Source organism: Lepisma saccharinum, chromosome 5 (genome assembly GCF_977018435.1).
Source record: "Lepisma saccharinum chromosome 5, izLepSacc3.1, whole genome shotgun sequence".
Lineage (NCBI taxonomy): Eukaryota > Metazoa > Arthropoda > Insecta > Zygentoma > Lepismatidae > Lepisma > Lepisma saccharinum.
In genome coordinates, this window is record NC_139233.1 from 53,723,849 (window position 1) to 53,744,247 (window position 20,399).

The window sequence follows — 20,399 nt, forward strand, 5'->3', positions numbered from 1 at the left end:
TATTTTCTACAATAATAACGCATAGCAAACATCCAATTTATGAAATTTCATATGATCAAATACCGGTAAGGAATGTTTCATTAAGAAGTTATGCAAATATTCAATTATATTTACAAAATTGGGAGAATTATAGATTCATATACACAGATGCATCAAAAAATAAAGAAGAAGTAGGATGTGCTTTTATTGACTCTTCAAATGGTTATATAGCCTGTGGTTGATGGAAACTGAGCTGTTTGTGTAATATTGTGGTAATATTAATAGTTGTTAATTAAGTGAGTACTGTTTATAAAGAGAGAATTTTGTGACTGGAATTGAGTTAAACCCATATACTTATTTAAGTTGAAGTTTAAAACTACGGTAAAAGGAATTATACTCATTAATGTGATTTTCGTAAGGCAGTCTTGTTAACGTCATGGCGGATGCCATAGGTTATATGGAACTTAATAATCAAGTAGAAATTATAACGAACTTGGTAGAAGACAATGAAATTGTTATAGAAGATAACATTATAGAAGAAACATCTAGAAAACAAGCTAAAAGAGTCAGATCTTCTGAAGATGATCAAGTTCCAGCAAAAGCGGTAAGGATAGACAGGTTAGATAATAGAGATAAAGTAAACACGTTTGGAGAAGGTCGAAGAGAAAATAATGTAGACAAGTGTAAAATGTATTATGATACACATAATGGGCCATATTTAGTAATAATGACTAGTACTAAAGGTGCAGAAAAGAAATTTAACTCTATGAAAATAGGCAATGAATTGCGAAAGAAAGATATAAGGGTCAGATATATCCAACCAAGTGGTTTATTTAGAGCAAAGATTTATTTTTACACCAGGAATGAAGCTAACAATTTCATGAAAAATATGCATTTTCATAAAGAAAATAATATTGATGTGTTCATCCCGGAATCCTTATTGGTGAAGGAAGGATTGATATATGGTGTACCCACTGAATTTGAAGAGAAGGAAATTAAGGAAAGTATTGAAGACCCGACAGTAATATCAGTGGAAAGAATGAAAAAGAGAATTCGAAAAGATGATGGTTCATATTATTTTGTTCCTACTAAGCTAATATCAATCACGTTTAGATCTCAAGAAATGCCTAAACAGATTATAGTGGTTAGTCACATTTTCGATGTTACTCCTAAAGTTAGAAATGTGTTGCAATGTAAGAAATGTTACAGGTTCGCACATTCAGCAGCCATATGCAAGGATAAAGCTAAGTGTGCTAGATGTGGAAGAGAGGAACATGAAAATTGTAATGAAACTCCGAAGTGTTTAAATTGCGGAGGAGAACATGTTGCTACTGATAAGTCATGTGTAAAATGGGAAATGGAAAGAGAAATCATGAGAGTTATGGCATATGATAATTTATCCCGGCAAGATGCAAGAGAGAAAGTAATAACAGGTAATGTTTCAAGCAATTATGTTGTTCAAGGCAACTCATATGCTGATCAAATAAAAAACCATATAAACAAAAGTCAAATAAGTGAAATTGACACAAGAAAGACTGGTGTTGTAGGAAATAGCATAACAATACAAAACAGATTTGAAGCCTTAAGTGATTGGGGTGAAAGAAAATCAGATACATACTTGGAAAATGTTTCATGGAAAAGAGTTCCTCCAGAACATCATAGAGACTATTCCAAATTTGAAAATAAATATGGAAAAAATTTCAGACTAAATTCCTATTCACAAACAAAGAATTATAATGGAAATTCTGAAGGAGAATCAAGTAAAGGTTCTCTAAAGAAATTACAAAGTAATCAAAAACAATTAAATGGAAAGTCTACAGGAACTGTAATTAAGACAAGGAAAAATGAGGAAGATGTGGATAGTACAAACAGAAGCATGCAGGAGGTGAGCACCGGAATCTACAACAATGAAGAACAGAAAAAAATCGTGTACTTTCCTCACATAACATCTCAGAAGGATCTTATGTATAATTTGTTACAATTAATGGCGAAACTTATGGCGACATTAACTAAAAATTCTGACTTATTAAGCATAAAAGAAATACTAACAGAATGCTCACAAATCAATGGCCAGGTGCAGAAAATTATTGAGGATTTGGAAATTTTTGGAGAGACACCTTAGGGTGTGGAAGGAAAAATAATGGAAAACATTCGTGGGGGTACACTGGAATGTAAGATCATTGAAAGCAAGAAAGCAAAATCTGGTGAAATTAATAGATGAATATAGACCTGAACTTTTATGTTTATCGGAAATCTCTGTGAACCCATCAAACATTGATTATTTTAAAGTAAATCATTATCACATAATTTATGAAAAGATTAAAGATGATAGTAAAGGAGTTGCAATTATGATTCATGAAAGCATTCCATTTGAACCTATATCTTTTGATTATACATTGTCTATATACGACACATACAAAATTGAAGTCGTAGGAATTAAAATCGCTTTTATGAATCAAAAAGTTAGTATTATATCTATATATTTTCCTACAGGTGCAGAGTCACAGAAATTAACGACAAATACATTATCGCAAATGTTTCAATGCATAGAAAAGCCTTTTATTATAGCAGGGGATTTCAATTGCCATCACACAATATGGGGAGATCAGGATGAAGATAAGTTGGGGAAAGTGTTAGTAGAATGTATGGATTTGTACAACTTTACTGTAATTAATGACGGGTCTGCTACGTATATAGGAAGATTAGGTACTCGGCCAACAGCTATAGATTTAACGTTAATGTCAGATGATATATGTGGTCAATTTCAGTGGGAAACAGACAGTGATCAAAGAACCAGTGACCATTATCCATGTTTCTTTTATACTGATACTAATTCAGTGAGATCTTTCACTATTCCGCTCAGAAAATGGAAAGTTAACGAAGCTGATTGGAATAAATATTCTAAATTACTTACAATCTTATTTAAAAATACAGATTTAAATAATATTGATAAGAGTACATATGATTATTTTGTAGATTCTGTTAGCATTGTTATGGACAGATCATGTACAAGGGCAAAAGAGGAAGTTGTAAAAAAGTATCCAATAGTACACTGGTGGAATAAAGATTGCCAAAATTTTAAAATACAGAGAATTGAAGCTACAAAAGTTTATAAAACAATACCAAATCAGGAAACTTGGATTAATTATAAGAAAGCAATAGCGCAGGCCAAGAAATGTTATATCAGTGCAAAAAGACAATCGTGGGCAAAGTATTGTGAAGACATAGATAACAAAGAGAGTATCAGTACCGTGTGGGCTAAATTTAAATCAATCCGCAAACCACATACCCCTCGATTAATACCACTCAAAGAAACCTGGAAAGATGAATTTATTATGAAGGTAACATGTAATAATAAACAAGAACCTGCAGATGCCCCTGATGAAATTTTCTCTTTCAGTCCTAAAGATAGACATTCACAAGGATTATATACCAATATCATGATCGATGAAATAAGAGACATAATAATAAGAGCCAAGGACACAACTCCAGGAAAAGATGGAATAACATACTCGATGATTCAAAACTTGCCGGAATGTGGTATAATATATCTTTGTAACATCTACAACTATATAATGCATTCAGGAAATGTACCGCAATCGTGGTACACTCAAATGATTTTACCAATATTGAAACCTGGCAAAAGTCCACATAAAGGAGAATCTTATAGACCGATAGCTTTGTCTTCAGTACTGGGGAAAATTTTTGAAAAATTAATTCTAAAGAGAATAAGTTGGCATATAGAGGGACAGGAATTATTTTCAAGGCTTCAAGTTGGATTTAGGAAGGGAATGGGGTGTACAGATGCGTTGGCAATGTTATCATCAAAAATTTATGATACAATGAAAAGGAAAAGTAGTCTTATTGCTGCTTTCTTAGATATTAAAGGGGCATATGATAATGTAAATATAAATAAATTATTAAACATTCTACAAAATCTGAAAATACCTTATATGCATCTAAAAATAATTTGGAATCTATTAAAAAATCGTTGTTTATATTTTTACTTTCACAATAAAGTTGAGGGTCCTAGATGGATAACAAGAGGACTTCCACAGGGAAGTCCTTTAAGTCCTTTACTTTTTAATATATATTTAATGGATGTTCAAAGAATATGTCCTGAGCCATTTGGATTTATACAATATGCAGATGATTTATGTATATATGAGAGTGTCAAGCAAGTAGATAAAGGAGTCACCAACATGGAAGCGAAAATAATAGAGATAAAGAAATTTCTTGAGAATAGGTCTATGAATATATCGTCAGAAAAATCAAAGTTGATTATATTTAGTAAAAAAGGAGCTCCGAAAAATGTGAATCAATATACAAAAAAGTTACACATTCCCATAGAAAATTCAGTGAAATATTTAGGCGTTATATTTGATAGTAAATTAACATGGAAACCTCATGTAAAAATGTTAGTGAAAAAGGCAGAAGTAATTTACAATGTATTTCGTTCTATGGCTACAACAAAATGGGGAAGTCATCCTAGTACCATGATGAATTTTTACAAAAATTATTACAAACCAACAATAGAATACGGGATTATAGTCTTTAATACAATTTCGGAACGTGTATTTCGACCTTTGGAAGTAATGCAGAGGAAAGTTCTACGAAAGTGTCTAGGACTGATGAAGAGTACTCCCAATGTTGCTGTATACATGGAAGCATGCGAATGGAACTTAAGTTATAGGAAAAGAGAAATGTCTATTAAATATCTGTTGAAAACAATGTCAGAAGTTAATCATCCGTTTAACGACATTCTATTCGACTTGGTTGCATTATATGATTCAGGCAAAATTAACAACTGCAAAGATATAGGATGGGTGCAATTATATAATGAGTACTATAAGGATCATCAAAAATTATTAAAAGTAAGGAGTAAGCCCATATATACTCTAGATTTTCCCGTTTGTGAATATAGAGATATTTATTTTCCTGAACAATATACAAAATATGATTACATGGAAAGATGGAAAGATTATTACTTTATATATACAGACGGTTCAAAAAGTAGTCAAAATGTAGGATGTGCTGTTTATGATGTACAGAAGAAGGAATCAATTATGGTACATTTACCGGAAGATTTTTCCATTTTTACAGCTGAAGCTTATGCAATTTACCAAGCACTAATATATACATATAAATTGCTAGAAAAAAATATATTAATATTAACGGATTCCAAAAGTGTATTATATTCAATTCAGTCCAATTATGATTTATTATTTAAATGCTCCCCATACATTATAAACTGTGTAAAAACTTTACAAAATTTAAGGAGCAGGGGAAAGATAATTCATTTAACCTGGGTTAAAGCACATTGTCAAAATTTAGGAAATGATATGGCAGATTTGTATGCAAAACAAGCTAGGGTAATTCAACCTGTACTGGAGCTGAAAACCTGGTACACAGACCTTCTACCGAGGGTGAAGAAAAAGTTGAAGGAAAACTGGACGGAATGGTGCAAAGGTGAATTTCAAAATGCAGGCAGCTTTTATCAGAGGATAGCTAATTTCAATAGAATGAGACCTTGGTTTACAAAAGTTCAAGGTTCACGGAATGTGATAGTATTACTAAATCGTATTAGGTCAGGACATACAACTACTAAAAGTCATTTACAAAAGATCCGGATTGTACAAAACCCAAACTGTACATGTGGCAACAAGGAAGATATACACCATATCCTATTTGAGTGTAATAGATACACACAAGAAAGAGAGACATTCTATAAAACTCTTATAAACTGTGAAATTCCTTTTCCTCAGTGTTTGGAATCTTTGATTTGTGAACCTAACCTTACAGTTGGATATATATTGTTATCTTTTATTAGAAAATGTGGCTTAACTATTTAATAGAAAAAAATGTTCATAGTATCCTTTAATAATAATGTACTAAAAAATATAAGTTTATGTACAGTACATATGTATATAGATATGGGAAAAACTGCTTAGCGGTAATCCCAAGTAAAATGTAAATAAATAAAAAGACTCTTCAAATGGAAATATTAAAAAGTTTAGACTACCTGGAGAGTGTTCTATTTTCTCGGCAGAAGCATATGGAATATATCGTGCATTGATGTACATTAATAATATTCCAGATAAAAGGATATTAATATTAACAGATGCTAAAAGTGTTTTGTACAGTGTGCAATCTTCATATAAAAAGTTATATAAGGCATCATCATTTAAAAAAAAGGTAAAAAAAGGTAAAGTGTTCCCCTGTGCATAGCACCACGCCATGAAGGCGTATAGGGGATGTGGGGGTAACGCCCCACACTTTCTTGATCCGGTCGTGAGTGGGGGTGATGTGATCAGCATCACGCCCCTGACCGCCTTTACCCCCCAGGGTTTCCCCCAGGTACCCATGTTATTCGACGCTGGGTAGGCGCCGGGGCCGCTTCCACCGTTAGAAAAGTTCCCGGATTTGAACCGGCCGGGGATCGAACCCGGGACCTTGAGCATGGTAGTCAGACGCGTTACCGACTTTTTTTTTCTTTTTAAATTTTTTTTATTGAAATTAGCTACTTCTTACACAGATTTTACATTTGGACGTCAATTTCAAAGGATCACATGTAGGAAATTTGCATACAAGGCTTTACAGGTTATCTGATCATTGTGATAATATTGTTCACTGGCATAGAATTTGAATGACAGTTTTTGTACATGAGGTTGGTTGCCAAGCACATAATAGACATAATGTCCTATGAGAAATTGCACTGCACGTGTTCTTGTGAGAGGAAAATACTGAAACTCTGGAGTTAATATATGGTTCACCGTGAAGTCATTCGGAGAGCGGCGGCATATGATTCCAAGTAACTTCTTAAGGTGTTTCCAATGTTCCACGACTGTCACACATGTCGTCAGTCGATGCACTAAGGTGTCGTCCTGTGCACATTTGGTACAATGGGAGTTGTCTGCCATAAGGTATCTCTGCAATCGTACTCTAGTGACGATAGCATCGTGTACAGTTAAGTACCATATGGAGCGCACTCGATTGGGGAGGTGGGTCGCCGATATGTTTCTCCACACGATGTTCCAGCGCACACTGGGGAATAATGGGACAATACGCGGAATATGTTTCATCCGGGTTTGCAGCAGTTTTGATAGAGATTTGACTGTTATATCAGAAGGATCCACACTTGGAAGGGGCATCAACATGTAACAAATTTCCACTATGGTTGTTCGTAAATAGAGAAATTTAGTGGGTATAACACCTGGGTAAATTGGGGCACATAGTTCCACTTCATCCAGCATGGAGCGTAGCACACGAGCCGTAATGCTATCTTGATTCTGGACTATCATGGTGATATGGCGGTGCAAAAATAAGGCTTGCGCTTGTCGGTCGATACTCAGCAGGTTTAGTCCTCCAAGGCGAGTTGGTAGGCATAGTGTGTTATGAGCTACATGGAACAGGTGACCGTGCCAGAGAAAGCGTGTGATCATTCTCCGGATTTTCGCAGCCGTTTGGGTAGGCACGGGTAGTATTTGCGCCACATACCATAGTTTCGAGAGTGCATAAGTGTTGACATATTTGATTCTAGCGCTTAGTGACAGTTGACGGAGTCGGTTGAAATGTAATACTGCTTGTATTTTGGGCACTATGGTTTGAAATGTGTGGTTGGAAGTCTCGACCAGGTTTCTCGAGAAATAGATCCCGAGTACTTTCAATACGTCCGTCACGTTCATTGGGACAGATTCTGTCCAGTTCCTTGCCATTGTCCCCAAGGGTAGTATTTTTGATTTTCTCAGGTTGAGACACAAGCCTGTATTTACTCGTAATTGTTCCAAGATTTCCATTAGGTTAACATAATCCTGATGATCACGCACCGCCACTGTGACATCGTCGGCGTATGCAAAAACTCGGTAGGTCATGCCATACGCTTGTATTCCTTGTAGTCGTTGATTTATTTGGTGTAGGAAGGGACTAAGAGCTGTACAGAAGGCGAGGAGTGAAAAGGGGCAACCTTGCCTAACAGAGCGTTGAAGAACAAACGGCGAGGATAATGTTCCATTTACACACAAATGTACCCGAGCCTGGGTGTATAGGCTCTTTATCGCTTCTACGAAGGATTCTCCGCATCCAACCTGAGTTAAATGCCGAAATAGATAATGATGATACAATGAGTCAAATGCTCCTTTGAAGTCCAGGGCTACTAGAGCTGCTTCCGAGTCAGGGGCTTCATTCATTACAGTAACGATGTCTCGTATGCTAGTGAGAACGGTTGTTATATTCCCATTAGTTCCGTGCACAAATTGACGAGGGCCTAGTAGGGTAGCTGCATAGTGTTGTAGTCGGCGCGTTAATATTCGTGCCAATATTTTATAATCGGCACATAACAAAGTGATGGGGCGATAATGTTCAGGTGTTAAGGGATGTATCACTTTCGGGATTAAGACCATGACCCCTGTCGAGCTTGTACGACCTAACTTCTTCTGCTCAAAACAGGCATTGAGCCACCGCATAAGCAGGTCTGCCATGGTAGGCCAAAATGTTTGAAATAATTCAATCGGTAGTCCTTCTATGCCCGGGGTTTTTCCTTTTTGGGCTTGTTGGATGGCCGCTTCCACTTCTTCCTTAGTGAACGGTTGATTTAAGATGGCTTCATCTTCCCCTGATAGCGTGGGGATATCGGGGTATGTCACGTGTTCTTCTTCCGCCTGGGGTGCCTTAAATTGTGCTGCATAGTGTTCATATAGGCATGCACGAATGTCTGAGGGTTGTGTGAGGCATTCGTTCCCTTGTTGCAATCTCGTTATGAGTTTCCTTTTCCCACTTCGCTGTTCTGCGCTTACATGGGCAATACTGGCTTGTTCCTGAGGGTCAATTGTTGGGAGACGACTTCTCACCACGAAACCTGCCATTCGCTCGTGGTGCATCCTCAGTAGGACCGATTGTATACGTTTCAGTTCCTGCAGGACTGGGTCGCCCCGTATGAGTTGTTTCGTCAACTCGTGGAGTACGCGATAATAGAAGTTGTATTTCTTATGGAAATCCGTATGCATCATACGTGTGTATGCTATACAAAAATGCTTGATTGACGGCTTCAGGAATGTGTCCCACCATGTGATGATATCAGTTTGGCGCCTGCTCATATTTTCCCATTCCTTCCACTTTTGTTTGAAGGCTGTTCGAAATTGTTCATCTTGGAGAACCCGACTATTAAGTTTCCAGTATCCCCGTCCCCGAACTGCAGTTTTGGCGTCGATTGCCATGTCTAGTTGCACACTGAGGTGGTCGGTGAAGCAAGTGGGAAAAATCTTTATAGATGACACTTTGGGTAATAAGTTCGCACTTACATAGAAACGGTCTAATCGACTGGCCGAGTCTGGACGTATGAAGGTGAGTCCTTCCAGTTGTGGGTGCTTGGTTTCCCAGACATCTTTTAGGTGAAAGGCCTCGACCAGGGTAGAGAGACTAAGGGATGAGTTAAACCCTGGATATTGATCTTGTCGTCGTAACACACAGTTAAAATCCCCAGCAAGGACAATATGTTGGTGGTTGCCCCCTAAAGCTGTCGCCACTTCTGTTGCATAGAAAGTGTTTCGTGTCTCGCGGGCCACTGATCCTGAAGGCGCATAGATATTACAAAACCAGATTTTACCTATTTCGACGCACGTAATTCGCCCAGAGGGATGCAGGAAAGTTTTGTTAACAGGTATACCTTGTCGTACCAAAATGGCAGTACCTGTGGCGTTGTATGTGAAATTATTATATATAGTGTAGTCGTGGCCACATGTAAAATCGTCTGTACCGACCTCTTGAAGGAAAAGAAGATCGAGAGCACTTTGCTTTATATAATCGGTCAAGGCATGGTGTTTGACTGTAGAAGATAGTTTGTTCAGATTTAGTGTGGCAAAATGATACACGGGAGCCGTCATATAACACACTAATGATATAAACAACCAAAACATTGCATGTACTTACAGGTTTCCTGAAGAATCGGTATTTAGAGTGGTCGTCATCGTGGGGTTGGGAGGTGTTTCCAAAGGGTTGGGCGCAATTGGGGTCAGGGTATACTTCACTGGCGATGGTGAACGCTGTTCGTTCGTTTTCTTCGCCGGGTGGGTGAGATTCTGGTCTGTGCTACGTTGCTTCTTCCTCTTCTTCTTTCCCAGTATGGGTGAAGCTGGGGTCGGCAATGATGGGGGTTCTAGAGTCAGGTCCATGTTTGTCGTCTGCGAAGAATCTGCATCTACTGGTGGTGAGTTCTCGATGGTTTCCTCAGGAGTCATCTGCGTAGTATGGATAGTATCGTCATTGGCAGATACTGGAACCTCCATGGAATCGACACTAGGCAGGGTGCTGTTTTCTTCGGTCGGCGTTAAAGGGACACCCTGTATTATATCGGAACTGGCATCTACAGTTGATTCAGTTTGTGTCTTGGTTGTTGGAGCTGGAAGTACTGACCGATCATTGTGTATCACTTCTTCAGCGCTGTTGAGGTTGAATGGGGCGGGTCGCACTCTCCTTGCGTACGAGTTATCACTTGTGCGTGCTGTTGGCCTCTGGCGACTAGGGCATTGGTTAAAGAAATGGTCGACCGCGTCACAGTAGGAACACGTACGCTCTTGACCATTGTACGTGACCCAATATCGGCCGCCACTGATCGTAACATATGAAGGTATCGCACGGGACAAGTTCATCTTTACTAATTTTCTTCCGGTTCTCACTGGGTATATGTGGTCTTTCGAATACGTTTCGTCATCAAGGAATATCACCTGTCCATAGTTAGTTAGTACAGAATAAATTGCTTCATCTGACATTTCACTCGGCACGACGTGCAGCCGCACTATCACATGATTTTCATCTGCCCACGTCATTATCACTTCATGTTCGCCGTCATCGTCAATATACATATACACTCCTTTCGACTCGCGTAATAACTGTTCACCCGTTACTTTAGACAATAATTTCACAAAAACACATTTTCTATAATAGTCTACTTCTATACTTACAACCTGTTCTGGTTTCAGTTTCAATTTCGTACTTATCCAGCGATGTAGTTCATTTGACGTTGGCTTATATCTCACTTCTCTAAAGTTCAATTTCAACGTGTTCACTCGCTTAATGGCCATTTTCAAGACTTCAGTTTTGTTCGACTGGACGATTACGTAATACACGCACGCTGTCTCAACTACACGCTACGGGAGAGAGCACCGATCCAACTTCCTCCTTCCGCGGTTCGCGCGAGACTTACTGAGCCACCGCGACTTTACATAATAAGATTGTATGGTAAGTTAACTACAGAGGGAAGGACAATTCATTTTGCATATATACCAGCACATTCAGGGTTTCATTATAATGAACTGGCAGATAAAAATGCTAAAGAAGCAAGAATTATGGATCACAGAACGAATATATTATTATCATATACAGATATGTTACCAAGAGTTAAAAACAAAATTCAACAAGATTGGGAGATATGGGTCAAACAAAAATTTACATATATGGGTCATTCATATAAAAAATGTACTAAATTTAAACAATAAGACTCCGTGGTTTTATACATTTAATATACCCAGAAAGTTTTTAGTTTTAATACTAAGATTGAGATCAGGACACATACATTTAAATCACCATTTATATAAAATTAATTTAGTAAATTCACCTATGTGCAAATGCAATCTAGATCAGGAAGATGCTCATCATGTTATATTTCAATGTCCACTTTATACCACTCAAAGGGAGATGTTATTCAAGAATCTAATAAAAAAGGAATACCTCTTCCAACTTCTTTATCCTGTTTAATATCGTCACCAGATGTAACAATTGTATTTAAGTAGTATAATTGATGATATAACCAGGACGAGAAAGTATGAACCCCCCTCAGGCAGATTTGGCTACACTTAAAACTAGCTCAACATGCCCATATGAGTTTTTTGCTCAAGTGTGGCACCCTGTCTAATCCAAGATTTTTGTAAAAATGCCCTCGGGAATTTCCCGTGAAAGTATGACCCCCCTCAGATTGATTTGCCTACACTTATAAAAGGCACTTCTGTGAGATTTTTGTCCATAAGCTTGTTAAAAATATGCCCCTCTTGATATTTTTTTTGGCTACACTTAAAACTAGGCCAAACGTGTTAACACACACACACACACACACACACACACACACACACACACACACACACACACACACACACACATATTTACTTCCGGTCCACTTCCGGTTTAAGTTCAATTGGGCACCAGGCTCAACTTGTATATCTAGTATTAAGATAATGTAATTCTTCTAGAATTGCTCTGTGACTCTCTCATTTCTTACATCATAAATATATGATTTTTCCCCTATAAGAATAACACTACATATGGTGTCATCAGGGAGTGTATCGTGGAATTCACAGATAATTTTAATGTTTGTCCTGTCATTTATCACAACTTGTTTCCTTTTTGAGGTGTTGATGACAAACATGGGTCTCTGTGTTTTGAATTCATCTGGTGTGTAATACATGTCAGTATTGCCAGTAGTGACCCCTTTGTATGCTGTAAATGCTTCATATAATTTAAGGAAATCATCCTTGGACATGTCTAAATTATAATTTTCTCTGGGGAACACCTCATTTCTGCCATTTTTAAGATATATGTTCTTGATGTTGCAGTTATCAAATTTACTTGAATTTTTTTCCTGATTATTGTGTCTTCCAGTCTGAAACAGTACCACCACAAAATCCGGCATGTCATATTGTATACTGGAGAATGAATTTGTAGCATCAAACTCATAATAAGTACCAGCGGCAGGTTTCTGTACACATTGATATGTATAAAATTGTAAAGGAATCTGTGGATTTTTTATTATATCTGCTTTGTATTTAAGAGCATAACTGGCTTCATATTCAACAACCGGGATTCTTAGCTCCATAGTCTGAATAATGCATTTGCCTTCATCAGGTAGGGTATTAGGCAGAGCTGCCCCGGTAGAGTTTATTGCACTGTACCTCATCAAAGCATTATTATCATTGGCAGCTCTTCTAAATGTGATTCTTAAACCACCCTTCCACACAATATCTTTGTAATCTGAGAAGAATCCTGGCAACAGGCGCATAGGGAACAGCACTGTGTGGCTCTTAGATATAATTTTATCACCAGCCTCAAATCCACCTATTTTGTAGTAAGAAGCCTCGGTTTTGGATAATTTTAGTGTGGCCAAAGCTGTGGAGGTAATGCCGGGATAATCCACTCTGTTTATAACAACACCATGTTTTCTGATCTCAATTTCAGAGAACAGATGCGGCACAAAATTGTCTACCAATCTTATATTTGAATTTGCCGGATAATCTGTTCCATCGAGCTTTACAACATCAAATTTGATGTATAGATCTGCTCTGTGGGGGTGTATAAAGCCATCCCCTACATCAAGATCAACCTCAATTTCTGTGTTGGGTTGATTTAAATTTGCAAATGTCCTCCTGTTTGGGGGGAATGATTGTAGCTCATAACTCTCAATATTTTCCATTTTTTTTGTATGTATTTTTATTTAAATATTAATCTCTATGATAGCAGTTGTTGTGGCTCCAGCAAAATCAACTAATTCTTCTTTTTCATTAGTGACCATCAACTCAATGTTATCTATTCTATTATGGCACACAGGAAAATATAATGTTGGGGATGGAGTGTAGATGATTGGCTCCATAAATTGAGAGTTAGGTTTGAATGTTGCAATGATGCCAGTTTGTTTGTGAGTGCCTATGCCATTTGATTTGGTGATCATACCCTCGGCCACATTACAGTGAATATTCAGAGACTCTATGGCTAAGAATTTAGGTATATTAATAGCAGTGTGTTTGATGGCTGGTTCAAGTTTTGTGTTGTTCTCAAAGCCTAACAGCTCTCCTATAGTACCCAGATCCACTGTTTCTGTAGCAGATACAATCTCTACTCTGTGAGTGACAGAATTTTGAGTTAATACTATACCTCTGGGTAATTGAGCATTTAGAGTGGACAGATTATATTGCCCTGGAGTGATGACAATTTTTTGATCCCCTACTGCAATTTTGTTGTTGTGGTGTGTAATATTAGGGATCAAGTACATGCCATAAAATGCTCTGAGAGCTATTGTTTTGGGATACACTATATCATCATGTAATTTGAGTTTCAATATTGAATTTTGGCTGGTGAGATGGAATACCCCCATGATGTTTTAAATACCACAGGGCCTTTTGAAAATTTTCAATTGATGGTTTATTTATTTGAGACATATATCTAAGAACAGATAAACACAAATGTCCACAATTAACATCTTTGAAGTTTTGAGCACGGGCATTATTGTAATAAAGATTAGTTGATTTTAGATATTTTACTAAATTTTCAGGTGGAACACCTCCAAATAAATCAAACACAAATGCCTCATTTTTTAAATATTTAAGATAACAGATCCAGTGAGTGCCCTGATTTTTGTACTTATCCAAATTAATAATGCCACACTCTTTGTTGAGTGGTTGTTCTGGTAAAGAATCAGACATGTACACACCTCTAAAATTTTTGATGCCCAGTGGCTTGATTAAAGCTTCAATATCTTGGTTTGTAAGCGGCTCTTGTTTTTTTTAAACTTATTTATGGCTCTCTTAACACCTTTGCCTTGTTTCTCCATGGCCAGGTTATGGCGCTTCAATTCATCTAATTCTGCCCTATTTTTCTTGGCATCTATTACTGTTTTTGCTATGGCAGCTGATCCCCCAGCCAAGCTCCCAACAGCCCCAAGTGCTGCTAAGATGGCCGGGATAGTAAATATAAATCCACCCACATGTGATTTTTTCCTGGATTGCTGTAATTTTTTTAATTGGGGGGTACTAAGTAATAATTTCATACCATGGCCCTTGGCAAGACAAGAGCTTTTTTTCTTGCGCTGCTTTTTGGTTAAAAGGCTATCAATAGTTTTAAGAGATTTAAGACCTGCCTAAGGTATTTGATACATAACACCCTTGGCCTTCATTCTAGGTTTATTATATATATATATATTCACAGCCCCCCCCAGTTTTTGTTTGGTGTTCATAGCTATGGTGGTCCCCAATGCTGCTCTTCTCTCACTCAAAGAAGCATCTTTGCTTACAAATCTACCAAATGCAGCCTCTTCTAATTTCTTGTCTGCAACATGTCTCTTGTCAAGATCAGAATGTGTGTTGTATGCTATGTCATGGTCTCTACAAGCAGCATCTAGGGGATTAACACCAGGGTCCCCTCTGTTTAATCTATGGTCCAATTTTGTACCGGGACCACAATACTGATAGCCTGGAATATGTAGTTCAAATGGCAGCTTGTTTATAATGTCATTAACCAACTCCCGACCCTCAGAAATATTCCAAAATTTAGGTGGTAGAGTATTAATAATTTTTATATGATATCCAATCCCCTTAGTGTCATTCACTATAAAATTAGACAATTTTGTGCTTATCATGTCCATAATTCCAACCTTTTCATTGTAAAAATTGTGGTTGCCAGCATTTTCCTCCCCAGCTATCACCAATAACCTATCTACAAGTTTCCTGACATCATCAACCCACACAAATTCTTTAGGCAGGGTGTTGTATTGTTTGATTCCACTACCAGTCTTGATCTGTGACCATATGGGCTTGATTAAGTTGTTGTATTTTGCTCCACTGCTAGACTTGACTCTATTTTGTGTGGGATCATTGTTCTGGTATAGAGCATCTGATTTTATTAATATTTCTTTGTAATGCTCATAATCTTGATCTCTATAGCTGCCAGGCCTTTTCCGAGTCATCAATTCCCACAATCCAGGTGTGCCGGGATATTTAACAAAACCACCTTTTCTCCAAGATGAGATTCTGAATATACAATTATATCATCTCCCATAAATGTTACTCTGAAATTGCCAATTCTATGTATGATGCTACCATCACGCTCTGTGTCGGCATATAAGCCAAAAACCTCATCTTTGTTGTCTTTAGGTGTGCTTAAATATTTTTGAGCAAGAAGACCCAATTCAATAGGATCCTGACTAGCTTCAATTCTTCGAGGAGCAACAGGACTAGGTGTATGAATACTGGAAAGTGGGGTGATTGGATAATCTAATATGTTCCTTGCAGCTACAGGTACAAGCTCTGTGATCAAATTTTGATTTTGCTCTGTAACAGTTTTGATATTTTTACCTAATTCACTAATAGCATCAATAATAGGCTGTTCTGTTTGTTTGTGTTGTTCATAAATTCCTCGGTTCTCTGATTTCCATCCCTTAAATCTTTTTACGAGATAATCTCTTAATTTAAGATCATCAATAATTGGCCTTTTCATGGTTATTTATATATGTTTCAATGTCTAGAAAATTGTTGATTTTATTTCTGTATTTGCCACTATTGGGTTTTCTTGTCATATCAATTTTGACAAACCCATAACTGTTTTGATTCCAGCACCTACTGCAAAACTTGGAAAAATTATTGTAGCTCAAGTCCCCACCTACATATTCATCATGTATGTGTTTGAGGTTGGTATGATCTTGATGAAACACACATATAAAATTGCTGTTGTCTCGGATCAGCTGCATCGGTATTTTAGAAAAAGTCTGTGCCAGGTAGAAGCAATCAATGTGTTTGTGTCGGCCCTGTGTAAAGAAATTTCTAACCTTGTTTTGATTATCCAGTATAATGTCATCAAACACAACAACAGAATTATCGAGACATTCATGGAGTTGCTTAACATCTGATTCAAAAGTGGCAATATCCAATCCATCATATAGCTTCATCAACTGCTGATATTTTAATTGTTCCAAGCTCTTAGAGAAAACATACAAGTGCCTGTTTTTCCAGTCTAACCAGTTGGGTGCCAATAAAAATTATCAATCATTAGTGTAGTTTTACCACAAGCCGATGGCCCAACAATAAGACATCTAATATTATCAGGCAGCAACTTGCCATTTCTCTTAATCTGCTGTTCAGGTTCTGGCAGCCTTTTTATAACATCCCAGGTGCTCATATTATCACTTTGTCTGCATCGATCCAGCTGTGTTCTGGAAGTCCTAGCCATTTGACAAATAACTTGTTGCCTTTTCTGCGGATGATTTTTTCTATGAGATATGTGTCAGGCTGTTTAGTTTTGTTGAGTTCTTCTTCATAGAACCGGCCTTTGAGAATTTCTCCTCGGTGGTCTTTTATTATATATGTGTTAAGGGTCCCAGGTTTAACTTGAACCACTGTAAATAATTCAGTGCTCCAGTTTCTTGTAAAGCCTCTTTTGAATAAGTGCTTATATTTGCTGATTCTTACTTGATCACCCACCTTGTATTTGGCTTTTCTTGTTGTTGGCTGGTATCTAGGATAATAAACTGTCCTGATCAATTTTTGCTCATCAGATGAAGTTACTTCAGAGGGTTTCATGTTGATTGTGGAATGGACCGAGTTGTTATATTTATGTAGAAGTTCTGGAAGAATATTAATCCATTTATAATTACCTTGAAGTGTTAATTGTTTATACATAAGATTTTTTAGGGTTTTGTTGAATATCTCTACAATTGAGGCTTTGAGATCACTGTAACTCGAGTAATGTTTTATTGACTGGCTTTTAATAAATTGTTGGAACACAGAATTATAAAATTCTTTGCCATTATCTGTTTGCAAATAGCGCGGTGATCTTCCACTCTGATTGATGATTGTCCTGAAGGCTTCTGTAACACATTTTCCAGTCTTGGATTTGAGTGGCACAGCCCAGGCAAATTTTGAAAATGTGTCTATTACAGTGAATAGATACTTGTAGCCCTTGTTGATTTTGTCTAAGTTTTTCAGCTGTCCACTTGCCATCTCAATCAAGTCGCACTGCCATAAATCATCTATGCCTTTTGTGACTACTGGCAGTCTCTTATAATTATGTCTGGCTTGTCTGTGTAATTCATCAACAATAATTTGTCTAGACATAATATGAAAACAAGAATATTGCAACTATGGGGTGTTCAGCAGCTGATACTACAGGATTTTCTAAATATAATTTGTCTCCTATTTGTATATGAAATTCCAGAGAGCCATCATCTTCAGCATAAGATGTTTCTAATGTATTGGGATCTGTAAAATCCTCTAACTCTACACTGGTGATTTTTGGTTTGTTGTCAGCATTTGTTATTGATAAGATGGGGTAGTGGTGTGCCTGTGGTTGAAGCCAATATTTGATCTTGATTGGTCTCAGTGTGCCCCCAACAAAAAACTGGTAATAAAATTGTGCAGGGGACAGCATATATATTTTGCCACCTGGTGTAAATGGTGAATCATATTCTTTGTTGGGGATACTGTACAATTCAAGAATTACTGTATGTTTTGGATTCTCAATTATGCCTGTTATTTCTTTTTCTGCTGTAAGCAATCTGCTTGTTACAGATTCAAGGTGCTCATTGATAGTCCTAACAACATCATCATGGCCTGGCTTGATCTTTATGTCCACAACAAGTTTCTTGTATTGTTGCACAATTTCTTGTAGCTGGGTGGCAAAAACAGACAGAGCATTTGCTTGATTGGATTCCATGGTCCCTAGCTGTTGCTTGATATTAGCTACAATTTGCTGTAAATTTTCAACAACTGCCAATTTTGAATTTTGAGCAGTAAGATCATGGACTTGTCTTCTGATATCCTCAAACAGGGCATGCAGTTCATTAATATGTTGATTAGTTGGTAGAGTGGCCACTGTCTGAGTAAGTTGTTTGATCTCTGTCTGGATATTCTTGATATCTTCTGATTTCAATATGCGATTCACTGCCCTCTTTATATTTTTAAGTTCCTGTGATGTAGGCAGATTTGTTACAGTATTTTGCAAAGATTCAAGTGCCAATTTCACATTATTTAATTCAGAAGCATCAGCCACATTTTGCATAGCATTTTGGAGCAGGGCTATATCTGCCTGAGTGGGTGTTAATTGTTGTAAAATTTCAAGTTTTGTTTGGATATCATCGATCAAGTGATGAAAATGAGATAGCTCAGATTCAGTGTTGAGGTTTTTGAAGCTTTGTGATCTGTTGCTGGACACTGACAAGTGTGTCTACAATACCAGGCAGGCGAGATTCTAGAGATTCTTGTACATTTGTCAAATCACTTTGCACTGCTGCTATTGTACCCTCAAGATGGGTTATGGTACTTTGAATTTTTCCAAAATCTTCATATGTTTCAAGTTGCAGCTTAATGTTGGCAACACTCCGAGTTATTGCACTCAAAGCATCAGAAGATGGCAAGTTGTTCATAAAATTTTCAAGTGTCTCAATTTTTTCTTTAACCTCGGCTATGGCATTGTTCAAGGGGTCCAGATTAGGTATCTGGAGTGAGTGAATCTGTTCCTTTAGAGTGGAAATCACTAGATCAAAATCTTCTTGTGATTTTATGCTTTTGACAATTGTTTGGAGCTGTGTCTGGACATTATTTATCTGCTCTTCCAATTGCTGTTTCAATTGCTCAGAGTTGGTGGCCTGGGTCTTAAATTTGGCTTGAAGAGCTGCTACAGCTTCTTCTAAACTTTGAAAATTATCCAATGTGGCCAAGTCAGTATATTTTTGAAGCAGCAATTTGAGTTCAGAATCAATTTTAAGAAGAGGGTCCATGCATTGTGATTGTAAATTTGTAATTTCTAGTTGAAGACTGGCATTCAGTGTGGTTTGTAAAGCTTGTAAATCACTTCTTAATTTCTTGACTCTGACATCAAGCATCAGAATCTCATCACTGTGATCTTCATGCCTTGTATGGCCAAATATATCATTAGGCATTTTTGTTTTAGTGGTTATTTATTATTGAATATCTAATTCTTAATTCTATAAAAAAAGGTATAAGCTTGTCATAGGATCCAGGGACCTCAATATATAAGCAGTCACCAGCAGAAACAGTATATACAGTGCCAGAAATCATGTTTGAGTGCTTAATTCTATAAATATTTCTCCCTAATGAAATCTTGACATTACCCTCAGGGGTTGTAATAAATTGCAATTGACCACCTACAGGTAATTGGTAATGATTTAAATTATTGTTAAATATGTACAATGTTTTACCTGTTTCATCATCAACATCTGTAAGTATGCTGTTCAGATGAATAATTAACAAAGCACTTAGTTTAGATATCATATCAGAAGAGGGTTGTGGTGTTGGCAGGTCCATAATAGCCTGTTTTTTGAACCCAAATAAGTTCATAGGCATGTTTATTTATTTCAAATCATGCTCTGTAATTGGGCATTGATTACCACTTTTCAAATCACAATGACCCCATGGTAGAGTATGTATGCCACATGATAAAATGCATCTCTTATCATCATGTGGATCCAGAGCCACTTTTCTTACAATATTTGTAGTCAACAAGTGATCCACACTCTGAATTCTGGATTCTGATGTTCTGATTGTGCTACATGATTTGAGGCAATTTTTGTAATCTTCAAATTCAAGCTCTTTGTCTACAGTCACTCTGCCAATGCCCTTGGCCTTTTTGGCAATAGCGCCACTACATGTTTCAAA